The sequence below is a fragment of the Panthera tigris genome, chromosome B4 (assembly GCF_018350195.1).
Source record: "Panthera tigris isolate Pti1 chromosome B4, P.tigris_Pti1_mat1.1, whole genome shotgun sequence".
Taxonomy (NCBI): domain Eukaryota; kingdom Metazoa; phylum Chordata; class Mammalia; order Carnivora; family Felidae; genus Panthera; species Panthera tigris.
This window is the reverse complement of record NC_056666.1, coordinates 73710174-73724094: the sequence shown is the minus strand read 5'-3', so window position 1 is coordinate 73724094 and position 13921 is coordinate 73710174.

Genomic DNA, 13921 nt, shown 5'->3' with positions numbered 1-13921 from the left:
ATTCATTCTACTTTTCTCCCTTTCTATTGTTTGTTACTCCCTTCTCTGACACTGAGAAACTTTGGTTGCCATTTTCCTTAATAGAGTCATTTATTTGCCCAATCCACCTGTACGTGACCAATCTTCCATCTCCTATCTGCTTAAAGTAAAAGCTCTGTATTGTTAACTTTGAATTGGAAATTTCCATATGAACATATGATTTAAAAATATACATATGTATATTTCCCCCTGCCTTTATCAATAGAAGGGCCTGAAAGCATTGATGATCCAATGGCAGTGGGTACCCCTAGCACCCAGATTTTGGTTTCTAACTATCCATTCCCACTGAAAGGAACCAGGAGTCTTTAGAGAAATGGTTGATTCTGGGCCTGGGTGAGCAAGGGAGCCTGGAATACCTTGCTTGCTAGAAAAGGAGCCAATTTGAAGAGGGGGCTTACAGGACAAAAATGGAATAATTTGAGCTTCAAAAAGAGTCACTGCAATGGAATGAAACATGCTGACTATATGAATCTGTAAGTCTATAAAATGATACTCAGAAAAGAGAAAATCAAAGACAGAATGAAACAAACAAAACACCATTTGTTACCTACTCCTTACTCTGAAAAGTGATAATTCAAGATAAATAATTATTTACCTTGTGTTTCCAGGAGGAGCACGTGATGAAATAAATCTCTTTCTCTTCTTTCTCTCTCTCTCTCTCTCTCTCTCTCTCTCTCTCTCATAAAGATAGCCAGCTAATAAATATAGAATGAATGATAGAAACAGAAAAAAAAATCACATTTTTTCAACCCCTAATGAAGGAATTGATTAGGGTAAGAATCATCAGTGAGTGATCAAGCCATTAGGCGATATATTGATGGAGAATTGGATACTTTAGTGCAGCTGAAGTATTACTCTACAGATGATCTGATGGTTTAAAAAGAAAATGGAACTTCACAATGGAGGGATGAAGCTATCTCTGGCTTACCAATAATGGTTCAATTAGATATGATATACCTCACGATGTGTTGCAATATCAAACAGCATAAATAATGATATCTCACCTAAAATGTTTAACCTGAATGTAATCCAGGCTCCAGATCCAAACTCTAGTTTACAGGGAATGCATGCATGAGAGGAATAAGTTACATGACACTACAGATCCAGAAAGTGGGCCATTCTGAGGGACATCTGGCCTGGTCTCTTTACCAAGTTAATGTCATGCTGAAGAAAGGGGGAAGGGGAGCATTGTTTTCAGTTACGAATGACTTAAGGGATATAAAAACCGAACATAGCATAGATTGGATCTTTGTAGTTCTAAGCTGGGTGTAACATACATTTTTGGAGCAATTAATAAAATTTGAATAAGGATTAGATATTAGATGATAATAACAAAGAATTATCATGATTTTTAAAAGCTATATAATGGTGTTGACTTTGACAAGAAAAATGTTATCATTTATTTAAAATCCTTTAGTAAAAATTGATGAGTCAAATATAACAATGTGAACAACTCTCAGTCTAAATAATAGCTATATGGGAGTGATTATACTCTATTTTTCTATATGCTTGAAAATATCCATAATAAAAAGTTAAAAATAATTCTGATTCCTAGTTTCCAATCCAGACCTACTGAATGAGGCTAAACCCTAGTTGGCATCTTATTTGATCAAATATGCTATCTCAGTGAGGGAATGGATGAACAAATGTCCTTTTCACTTGTGTAATCTTCAACAAATACTGATCTGGTCCCTACTGAAGGCCACGTACTTTTATAGGTCCTAAAGATTCCGCAGTGAGCAAAACAGAAACAAGGGATCTTAAACCCATGGAGCTTAGTGTCTTGCCTTCTCCATAGTGGATACTCTTTAAAACAAACAATCTTTTAAAAGTTGTTAAATACAACACAAACACAGAAAACAGATGGGCAGCTCAATGACTTGTTGGAGAGTACCACCCCTGCCCGATGCAGGACCCTGCCAGTCACCCAGACTCTTTCACGCCCCCAACCCCCAAGTCACAACCCTCTTCCTTCTCAGAAGGGTGGGTTTTAGAAGGCGATTATAAGGATTAAAGGCAAGTTAGATTATAAGGATTAAAGGCCAAGTTCAGAACCTTGCCCTTAGAATTCTTCTGAATATCCTCTACTCCTCCAAAGTGAGGTTTTGCATTTTTTCCTTTGGTTCAAAAGATGTTAATCTCAAAGTTTTAGCAAACAGTAAAATTCAGACATGCATTATTAGACAGGTGATTTTCACTTTATCTTATCAAGTAAATGGAGCAGCTCTGGGGCAGACTCACTCCTGAGTCACAGCTAATTCTGAGAACATAATGTCATGAGGGATCTTCAGATGCAAAGCATAATTCTATCACGGTGGGATGAAGAAATTAAAATGTTATTTCAAATAACCTCAGCGCCAGCTTCAAATGAATGAAGTTATGGTCTCAAGAGACTGTCTGCAGTGTTATTATGTTGTAGTGATGTTAGAAGGTGACCTGAGGCATTACTCGTTACCTGGGCTGGCTGAATCAAATGAGAAATAAGGTTTTCTCTTTAAAAAAAAAAAAAATCAGAGAACTTTAATCTTCTCCACATTTTATTTGAGTTTTTTTTCCTTTCCTAATTTAAGTCTTTCAGTTTCAGACCTGAAATATCATAAAGATGGGTGATGTGTTCCCTGCCCGACTGTTCTCGGAATGCCCAAATCTCGGTAACAACACGAGGATTGAAAAGGAAAGATACATGCCTTTCATTTGGAAGTTTCAAAGCTCTCATACTAGGGGATTTTATTTTTTCATTTTTTTTAAAAGCTTATTTATTTATTTTGGTGAGGGAGGGGCAAAGAGCAAGGGAGAGAATCCCAAGCAGGCTCTGTGCTGACAGTGTGGGGTGTGGGGTGGGGGGCGAGGAGTTCGAACTCACCTGAAGCAAAATCAAGAATCAGATGCTTAACCCACTGAACCACCCAGGTGCCCCATACTAGGTAATTTTAAATGCACAATAATGTACCATCATCACCAGGCTGTTGTGTGCACTCGATAAAATAAGCACGTGGTGCAGCTCGGGGTACCCCCAGGAGTCCAGGAAGAATTTGGGGGGCAGCTGAGGTGGAGGGGAAGGGTTCCAGACTGGGTGGGAGCTGGGTTCCCCTTCCAGCAAATCCATTTCCTACCCGCATGGCTGTGGGCCCATCTATCCATGGTGAAGCCTCAGTCTCGTCATGGGTAAGTGGGGGCAGATTTCTCACAGGGATGCTGAGGGTTTTTTTTTATGTTTTTAATTATTTTATTTTATTTTATTTTATTATTTTTTAAAATTTACATCCGAGTTGGCATATAGTGCAACAATGATTGACCCATTTAGCCCATCCCCCTCCCACAGCCCCACCGGTAATACTGTTTGTTCTCCGTATTTAAGAGTCTCTTCTGTTTTGTCCCCCTCCCTGTTTTTATATTATTTTTTGCTTCCCTTCCCTTGTGTTCATCTGTTCTGTGTCTTAAAGTCTTTTAGATGAGTGAATTCATAGGATATTTGGCTTTCTCTGACTGACCAATTTCACTTAGCATAATACCCTCCGGTTCCATCCACGTAGTTGCAAATGGCAAGATTTCATTCTTTTTGATCGCTGAGTAATACTTCATTGTGTATATATATATATATATATATATATATATATACCACATCTTCTTTATCCATTCATCCATCGATGGACAGTTGGGCTCTTTCCATCCTTTGGCTATAGTTGATAATGTGCTACAAACATGGGGGTGCATGCGTCCCTCCGAAACAGCACACTTGTATCCCTTGGATAAATACCTAGTAGTGCAATTGCTGGGTTGTAGGGTAGTTCTATTTTTAATTTGTTTGAGGACCCTTCATACTGTTTTCCTGAGTGGCTGCACCAGTTTGGGATGCTGTGAGTTTTAATGGGGACACCTACCATGACTTAGTGCTTACTGTGGCCCACTGTGCCCCTTCACACCTGCTGCCTCCTGTATTTTTCTCCATGTTTCTACCCTCCCCGTGTTACTCATGAGCCACTAGAAAACGTAGGAAGCTATGTATTTTTAAAAGGTGGCATTTGCCATATCGACTGCTACCCTCTCGGAGAGGAGGCATCTCAATTGCACCCTGAGTCCTCATTTAAGAGAGTTTTAATCTCTTTCGAATTACTTACTCTCTCGAAACCTTAATTTCCTCACGTATAAAATGAAGATAAGAAGAGTACCTCCCCACTGGGCTGCAGTGAGGATTAGATGAGAGAATGGGTTTTTGTTTTTATGAGTGGTGAGTCAGGAACATTTCACAAAGCCTTGAGTCCGGGGCCCAGCTGCCTGTGTGGGGAGAGGACCCCCATGTCACCCCTCTTGATATGAAGCCTAAACCCTGGTCGTGGAAGCGGCAGCTGGGGCTACAGGGTGACGAATGCGGCTTGCGGTATGCGACATGAACTCCTGCTCGGGGCCAGGCTTCCCACAGCAAGACCTGGAACACATCGGAGAGAGATGGGGAAGACACAATCCTATTACCTTTCTCTTTCTATCTATCACTGCCTCTCTCTAGTCAATAAATGTCTCCCAGCTAGTGCCTCTCAGCAACTTCCTTGGGGTTTAGAGCTTGACACTTTAAGTTTTAATGAGGAATAATAGCCACATTAGGCTCCTTTTTTTCCCCCCTTGTGCAAAGCCTTATATTTGTTTGCTTTCTGGAAAAAAAACCAAAAGTGTATCATGTTGTCAGTCTTGGGCTGGACATTAAATAAAAACAGCCAGATTGGAACAAAATGCCAGCAATAGGCTCTGAGGTGTCAAAGAGTGAGCTTCCTGGTCCCTGAGGCCCGCCCCCCGGGGAGGCCCTGGGAAGTGCGGCTTCTCACAGAAGGAGGATGAAAGTCTTAAAGGGCCTGCTGTACCAGGCCCTTGCCATTGGGCTATATTCTCAAGTTGTTTATTGCCTACATTTTATATCTCTTCCCGGTGCTCCTTTGAATGCGGGATGTGTGCTCTGGGGACCCTCATCTCTCCTGAATATCTTCTTTGCCTGCTGGCCTAAAGTTCTGTCACTGGCCATTATCCCCAGAAGTCCCGCTGTTGAGGGGCTACCCGGAGGTGTTCTGTTCCAATGGCAAAATCCAGGGGAGAGGTTACACATTCTATAACGTTCTTTCTCACCTGAGAGTTTTAAGCGGTACCTGCAATTTCATCTAAAGGGATGGTGATGATGATGTTACCGCTTACACTTGCACGAACGCTTCATTGCTTATAGAAATAGAACGGTCTCATGGTTTCATGGCATCCCTACGCAGCAGGCTGGCCAAGAGACGTTGCTCCAATCTTACAGATGAGAAAATAGATGGGAGGCTTACGCAGCTCACTTGACACATAGTGGTCAATTTGGGCTCAGCAAAATCATCAGACCAAGAGTATAAAGTAGGTCCTGAGTTCACTCTGGGGTCTAGTGGTTCTAGAAAGAGAATCTTTGCTTGGATGGAAGGAAAGTAGTATTTATTGAGCCACCAGGGCACCAGTGATCAGCCATTTTACCTGTATTCTTTCATGGTGGGTGACCACCTTCCTTTGTTTTTATGTATGAATTATCCCCGCTCTCAGGAAGGTTACGTGGCTAAGAGGTGGAGGTGGATTTAAGCCAGTCTTCTCGGGGCGCCTGGTTGGCTCAGTTGGTTAAGCGTCTGACTTTGGCTTGGGCCATGATCTCGTGGTGTGTGAGTTCAAGCCCCACGTCGGGCTCTGTGCTGACAGCTAGGAGACTGGAGCCTCCTTCGGATTCTGTCTTCCTCTCTCTGCTCCTCCCCTGTTCATGCTATATTTCTCTCTCTCTCTCTCAAAAATAAATAAACATTAAAAAAAAAAAAGTTAAACCCATCTTCTCTTACTTCGAAGCTCAGAACTGCCAGGGATTGTGGAACACAACTCTTGACTAGACTTTTCTAGTGGGGCCATCAAATCTGGGCTTCCCTCAAGCAAGGTGGTCTTGGCTGGGCACGGCTGTGTGCAAGCCCAGCCCAGCTGTCCCAATATCCACAAACGTTCTGTGATGAACTGTACCCACCGTCTTTATGGATACTCATGGCAATGCTGTGTTAACGTTACTGCTGACAATTTAATGTATTTACGCTCCAGGCCATATTTCTTCATGCAGTTGTCAAATCATTTAAAAAGACATTTATTTAGGCCTATTTATTAGTTATGCTCTGTCTGACTGATAAACACAATCTGTTAGACTGGCTTGTACCAAAATGTATTTATTATTAAAACATTGCTGAAATATAACCAATTTCCTGGTTTCTTGGGTTTACATGAAATCTCATGGTATTGATATATTATCCACTCTAATATGCGAATGTTTAGTTAGGCTCAAAATAAATCATTTTGTCTTTCTTTGTAACTCTTCGGCATAAAGTTTGTTTGGCTTAATGGCTTGGTTAGATATCCCCATAACAAACTCTTTTATAACTCCGTATATTTTTTTCTCCAAAAGAAGATAGAAGTTATAAATATGCATGGAGCAGGAGGCTGTGGGAAAAAGCAATTTGCAGCTCTTGGTAACTTTGGGGCGACCATGCACAGCATCAGAGAATGGGGAAGAGTTGTCTTGTGGGCAAATGAGTATGGTTATTTATTGGAGAATCAGCACTCGGGGTAAAAGTCCAACAGATTTTTTTTTTTTTAATTTGCCACCACATCCTTTTTCTTCAAAGTTTTGAACTATTTGATTTGCAAAGAAACTATATTTAGGTAGTTGCCGCTGAATCGAGTTTTTAAGTGGGCCCTTATGTCAAGTTTCTTTCCTCTTTAAGAATTTTGAGCTTAGGGAGAAGTGAAGAAATATGTTTCCATCCTCTTGATAGAGGTCGAAAAGGTGAAGTGACTTGTCTAAGGACACACAGCTGGTTGGGGCAGAGGCAGAATAGATATGGTCTCCTGACTCTGACAGGGCTATTGTTTCTGTTCCAAATGTGGTGAGCTCGCCTGTGTAAGAAACAGGATCTTCACATACTGATTAATGGAAAGTTGCCACGCATGAGTGGTGGGTTACCCACACGTGGGTGACTGGTTATATATATTTTTATAATGGTACATAGTTGTAAAAATTTCAAACAATCTGAATACGTATTAAGTATCTAAGAATGAAAGCCCACCTCTTCCTGGTCCCTTCTGGTCTCACTTCCCAGAACTCATCACCAATAGCTTGGTCTATAGCCATCCAGATTTTTCTATGCACATTTAAAACTCTTCTCTGTTCCCCCAAACACACAAAATTTACCTTTTAAATGAAAATTAAATTGTTTATATATACCTAATCTTCTGTTGTTTTTTTCTTTTTTTAATGTTTGTTTATTTATTTTGAGAGAGTGTGCAAGTGGAGGAGGGGCAGAGAGAGGTAGGGAGAGACAGAGGATCCCAAGTAAGCTCTGCACTGTCAGCACAGGGGCTCGATCTCACAAACCCCGAGCCAAAATCAAGAGTCGGACGCTTAACTGACTGAGCCACCCAGGCACCCCTGTTATTTGCTTTTTCATAACAAATTTTTTTAAAAGTTATGATCAGGGGCGCCTGGGTGGCGCAGTCGGTTAAGCGTCGGACTTCAGCCAGGTCACGATCTCGCGGTCAGTGAGTTCGAGCCCCGCGTCAGGCTCTGGGCTGATGGCTCGGAGCCTGGAGCCTGTTTCCGATTCTGTGTCTCCTTCTCTCTCTGCCCCTCCCCCGTTCATGCTCTGTCTCTCTCTGTCCCAAAAATAAATAAAAAACGTTGAAAAAAAAAAAAAGTTATCATGATCGATTTCATAATATATTTCAAAAAAATAGATCATGGGCTTCTTTCCATGTCAGTATATACAACCCTATCTTCTTCCTTGTGCGGTTTTCCAGTAGGTAGAACAGAATATATTTAACCAGTGTCCTATTGATATAAACCTTGCTGTATTCTATTGCCAATTTTTAAAAATTATACATCATGACCATGGCATATGCTGTTTGCAGATCACAACACCATACAGCCTGCCTTTCCCTTCCCCTTATAATTTTAAGAGTCCCTTCTACCCACCTATAATCATCATTCAGTCTTTGGTTCGATATTTCCAGTGAGACGTTAAACTCACCGCCAGTATATGCTGGGTACAATGCAACGTGCGGCTCTAAGATTCTACTGGAGATAATTTGTGTTCCTGTAGTGATTCAGAGTTTTGCAGAGCTGTAGGCTCATTATTAAGAATAGAACAGCCATTATTCTGTAGAAGCCAGGCAGGGCTGGTTATTAGAAGCTCAGACTGAAAAATGTCAGAGTCAGTCATCAGGAACTACACATCTGAAAAATGCTGCTGCTAATTCTTTGTTTACTTTCCTGTTTTAAATACAAGAGTAAAGGAAGTTAGTGTCTGAAATTAACAAACTTAAAAAATTCTACATATTAGCCCTTATGTCATTCATAATTCAACAGCCATTTATGGAGTGTGTACTCTATGGCAGATTCTGTATTAGACCGAGGCTTCAACGCACATCACACACGGCTTCCACCCCGAGGTGCTCCAGACTCTGACGCTTAAAAAGACATTGTGTTCTTTGGTAGATATTGGCTGCTTTGCTAATTTTTAAAAAAGGGAAGAAAGAGGGGCTCCTGGTTGGTTAATGACTTAATCACCCCGAAGACCTCATCTCCTAACGCTTACCCCCTTTGGGGGTAAGGATTCAACATATGAGTTTTAGGGGCACAAACATTCATAGCAATAGACACAGTCCTATCTGGTTAGAGTCAAAGAACATGGGACCCCATTTTTTAAACAACCATTTAATGGACTGGAAGCATTTCACCTCATTGTTACAGCTATCTTCTCTCTATCCCGTAGTTCTGGGTTTCCAGGCCAACATTTTGTATGAGGAGCAAATGAGCTTCGCCTTGGCTTGTCCATTCATGGCCATTGCGCATCCTTCAAGATTTTACTAACCTTTCCTCAATATGCGACTATATGACAATAGCTAGCTTTGGCTCAGGGTGAATGTGTTCCATATGGATTCAAAGTTATTGATACTCATTTAAGTCATGTTTACCATTGTAGTGACTGTTCACACTTCTATCATATCACATAATTATCATTTCTTTTTTTGTGGTGGGAAAAATTAAGATCCGGTCTCTTAGCAAGTTTGATGTTCATAACGCGGTACTGTTGTCTATAATTACCACACTGTGCATTAAATCTCCAGGGCTTATTTATCTATTAGTTGCAAGTTTGTGCCATTAAACAGCATCTCTCCTATTCCCTTACCTCCAGTTCCTGGTAACCACTATTCTACTCATTGTTTTTAAGAGTTCTTCTTTCTTACATCCTTTGGGTAAATACCTAGTAGTGCAATTGCTGGGTCATAGAGTAGTTCTATTGTTAACTTTTTGACGAACCTCCATACTGTTTTCCACAGTGGCTGCACCAGTCTGTATTCCCACCAACAGTGCAAGAGGGTTTCCTTTTCTCCACACCCTTGCCAACATTGGTTGTTTCTTGTGTTGTTAATTGTAGTCATTCTGACAGGTGTGAGGTGGTATCTCATTGTGGTTTTGTTGAGCATCTTCTCGTGTGTCTGTGAGCCGTCTGGATGTCTTCTTTGGAAACGTGTCTATTCATGTCTTCTTCCCATTTCTTACCTAGATTATTTGTTTTTTGGGTGTTGAGTTTGATGAGTTTCTTATAGGTTTTGGATACTAATCCTTTATCAGATATGCTATTTGCAAATATCTTCTCCCATTCTGTAGTCTGCCTTTTAGTTTTGCTGATTATTTCCTTCACTGTGCAGAACTTTTTATCTTGATGAAGTCCCAATAGTTCATTTTTGCTTTTGTTTCCCTTGCCTTCAGTGACATGTCTAGTAAGAAGTTGATGTTGCCAAGGTCAAAGGCAGTGCTGTCTGTGTTCTCCTCTAGGCTTTTGGTGGTTTCCTTTCTTACATTTAGGTCTTCCATGAATTTTGAATTTTTGTATACCATGTAAGAAAGTGGTCCAGTTTCATTCTTCTTCATATTGCTGTTTAGTTTTCCCAGAACCATTTGATTAAGAGACTATCTTTTTTCCATTGGATATTTTTTCCTGCTCTGTTGAAGATTAGTTGACCATAGAGCTGTAGGTCCACTTTTGGGTTTTCTATTCTGTTCCATTGATTTGTGTGTCTGTTTTTGTGCCAGTGCCATCCTGTCTTAATGACTACAGCTTTGTAATATACCTTGAGGTCTGGAATTGTGATGCCTCAGCTTTGCTTTGCTTTTCAAGATTCTTTTGGCTATTTGGGGTCTTTTGTGCTTCCATACAAATTTTAGGGTTGTTTGTTTTAGCTCTGTGAAAAATGCTGCTGGTATTTTGATAAGGATTGCATGACTAGGTATTTACCCCAAAGATACAAAAATACTGATTTGAAGGGGCACATGCACCCCAATGTTTATAGCAGCCTCCCTGGCCGGGAGTAGCTGAGTGGCCAACGTGGACACAAGGAAAGCAGTGGCCATCACCCACACTGGGTCGATGCCAGGCCAGTCTGGCTAGTCTTCCATCAACTATTTTACAATGACAATAATTATTAGATGAATGTGCTCCAAATGTAGTGATTCTAACTTTAATAATTCCATTCAACCAGTTAATTTTTAAATTAAAGCAGCAATATCCCGACTGTTTTAATGACCTTCCTCATTAACCAAAAAGTGTATCAGCATGCTCTCCAATCCGTATGGATTTATTTATAAATTATATACCCATGCCACTATATCCATATGTTACCTATATTACAAGGTATGCATAAAAGAGCAATTGAAAAGGTAACAATAAAGATAACAATAAGTGACTTTTTTCTTATTTTATTCATTACTAGAACAGTATCACTCAATTATGATGATGAATGCTCTAGCTGCTTCCTTTTAAAAATGCCTTGCCAATCCTGATGACTTCATGCTCCCATTAGCTAATAATAACAGGCACAACACAAACTCAAGGCAAGGTTCATAACAAGTGAGACGGGAGGTAAATCTATATTTTAAGTAGGCTTTCTATTGAGTTTAAATTTGGGGGTTGACTTTTGGTCAGATAGATCAGAACCTTGCTTTACCTCATAATGTGGCTGATAAAAAAGCTGGCATGTTCTAAGATTCACAGCAATACATGCAATGCCATTTTCTTTTCTTTTCTTTCTTTCTTTCTCTCTTTTTTTTGCATCTTCTTATTTTTGGGGGGATTTATCTTTAATTCTCTCCATTTTGTGAAAGGTAGTTTAGTTGAAATCAGATCCTACGTGCCATACATCCCCTGAGACACATCTGAACTCCAACGTGTGGCCATTTGGTGAAAGTGAACAACAAAAACAAAATGTGTCAACTCTTTGCTTAGGGAACTTTCACTTTTCCCCCAAGATACCCAGAGAACCACAGGGTGGGGAGAGCCAGTTCCAAGCCTACGTTTCAAGAGACCATGTTCTCTCTCTGTCTTTTTGTCTCTTTTTCTCTCTCTGTCTCTCTCTTATGCACTCTCTTTCCCTCTCTTCCTCTCTCTTTATCTTTTCCCTTCCCTTCTCTCCTCTCCTCTCCCCTTCTTCTCTCCTCTCTTCCCCTGTTTCTTTCTCCCTCATCCCTCTACCATTGTAAGAACAGTCCTGGGCTAGCCTGATGGAAATTGAGATCAACTTCATGAAGCAGAACCAGTTTGTCACAGCTGAAGCCATCCTAGAACTGCCAGCCCCCTCCATCTGTCCATGGACCCCAGTTGAGCTCCCTTGAGCCTCTCCCAGATCAGCAGAACCACCTAGTCATAGACCTGTGAGAAATCATAAGTGGTTGCTGGTTTTAGCCATTATGTTCTGGGGTGGTTTGCTATGTGGCAATAGCTAATTGATACAGAGGCTCAGAGATTTAGGTTACGTGATTGTTGGTGGCAGACCCAGGAGTCGATTCAGGCTGCTTTTTATTCCTGGTCTAGGTGTTTCTCTGTCATAGGATACTTCCGAATCTATCTACCTGCCTTCCCCTTGAGGATCTGAGCTCCTGTCCTCTGAAGGGTAACCGCTGCTTCATTCTATCTCCTCCCAGAGTCAATGGCGGCCACATGGATGCATAGGTGACATCCTCATGCAAAGAAGAGCCATTTAGATTTTGTAGAATGAATCTCTTAGAAGACATATCAAACAGTCTTTGGTTGTTCTGTAACTGTCTGGTATCTCCATCTGCCTGTTTTTTACATAAAAATTGCATAAACCAAATCACATTAGCTCTATTTGATTTTCCTACTTAACATGTAGCCGTTAAACAAAACTGTGCATTGTCATCTAGAGGTCACGGAATGCATCAATTCCTGATGTTGTTATGACTCTGAGATGCCTTCTGGGAATGCTCTGAGGTGGAGCTTCCCCCGCACTGCGCCTTGGCTTGCCACTTTACCTCGGGCTGTGGGACAAAATGTCAACCTACGGCTGATGCAAGGCTTGATTTCTAAGACTGGGCTCATCCGCCTGCTTTGTACAATCTCATATCAACGTAGTAAGAAAGGTCACTGAACAATGAGACAATCAAGATGTTTCCACCCCGTGAATGAAGTTTGGTGTAAAAAGAAGCAAACCGAGTGCCAGAAATAAATTATCGGCTTATCAACATGTTTATTAAGTGCATCATACTTGGAGCACCAGATGTAAGAAAGACAAAGGCTAAATGCCAGCAGAAGGGTTGCTAAGTAAATTATTTGGCTTGTTGCTGGTAATGAGAGGCTGCATTTGGTGGGAGTTGCCATGAAATTATATGTTTCTGCCGTTTTGTTCCTCAATGAACCGTGATCAACTCTAGGAATTGTTTCGATAAGTTTTCCCTTCGGTGTTGAGAGAAAAGAAAATTCTCTCTAAAGGAAAACTTTGATGAGCTTCAAATTTTTTTTTTTCTGAATTCATTTGGGTTCATTTTGGGTTGTTGGTTACACAGCAATAATGTCTTCATTTTGGGTTGTTGGTTACACAGCAATAAATGAATTAAACTGATTAATAAATGTATCAAATGTAATTTATGATTACCTCTAATTCTCCCCTTTCCTTATACCTTGCAAAACAAAACAAAACAAAACAAAGCAAAAACTACTGTTGATTTGAGTTATGCTCGAAACTTAGAATGAGCAAAAAGATGAACCTAGAAAGACATTTTGTTAGCATTTTCAAATCATATTTCTGCTGGAGAAATGGGCGAATCTTACAATAAAGCTGCTGATTTGATTAGGAAGACTACTAATTACACACGGTAGCAACACCCTCATGCACAATCTTCTATTCATAGATCTAGCATTTTCCCCATTTGGTGTTTACAGAAACATTTTCTGGCCGCGTTGAGAAGAATGTCATTAGAAGCTCCAGTAAACAATTCTGGGTGGGGTGTCCATTTGAGCAAGCAGCTGTCCTTTGAAAATTGCCTTTATTGTTTGAGGCTCCCAATTTTGCAGTCAGGAGGTCGTATAAAATCAATTAAGTCAGAGGATCCCTGGGTAATCAGCCCCGAGAACTGTTGCCCCAGCTGCGATTATTTGGCGACCGTGGCAGCTTACGTCCTACCCCCGTGTCACTGGTGCCCACGCATTAGCCTTCACCTCCTGGCAGCACTGTGGTCCTGCTCCCCTTAGCTGCTTTCCTTCACCACCCTTGCTGGTTTAGCGCAGGCTGCTCTCTCCCCTTCCCCCCAGCTCCCCTCTCCAGAGATGCCAAGAGAATGTCCTGCTGGGTTAACAGGTTGTGGCTTTCAGTTCCTCCTCACTGGCAGGTAGGAAGCCGGGAGGAAGTACCACAAAGTGCTGCTGTTGCTACGGCAACCAGAGCTGCTCCTCAGAAAAGCTGTTAAAGAGGAAAAGCTTCTCTAGTCTTCTGATTATCCTTCCGTAGCTTCTCCTTTCTTCAGCCTCTTATTAGGCGCCTCAAGCCATCATTTCTC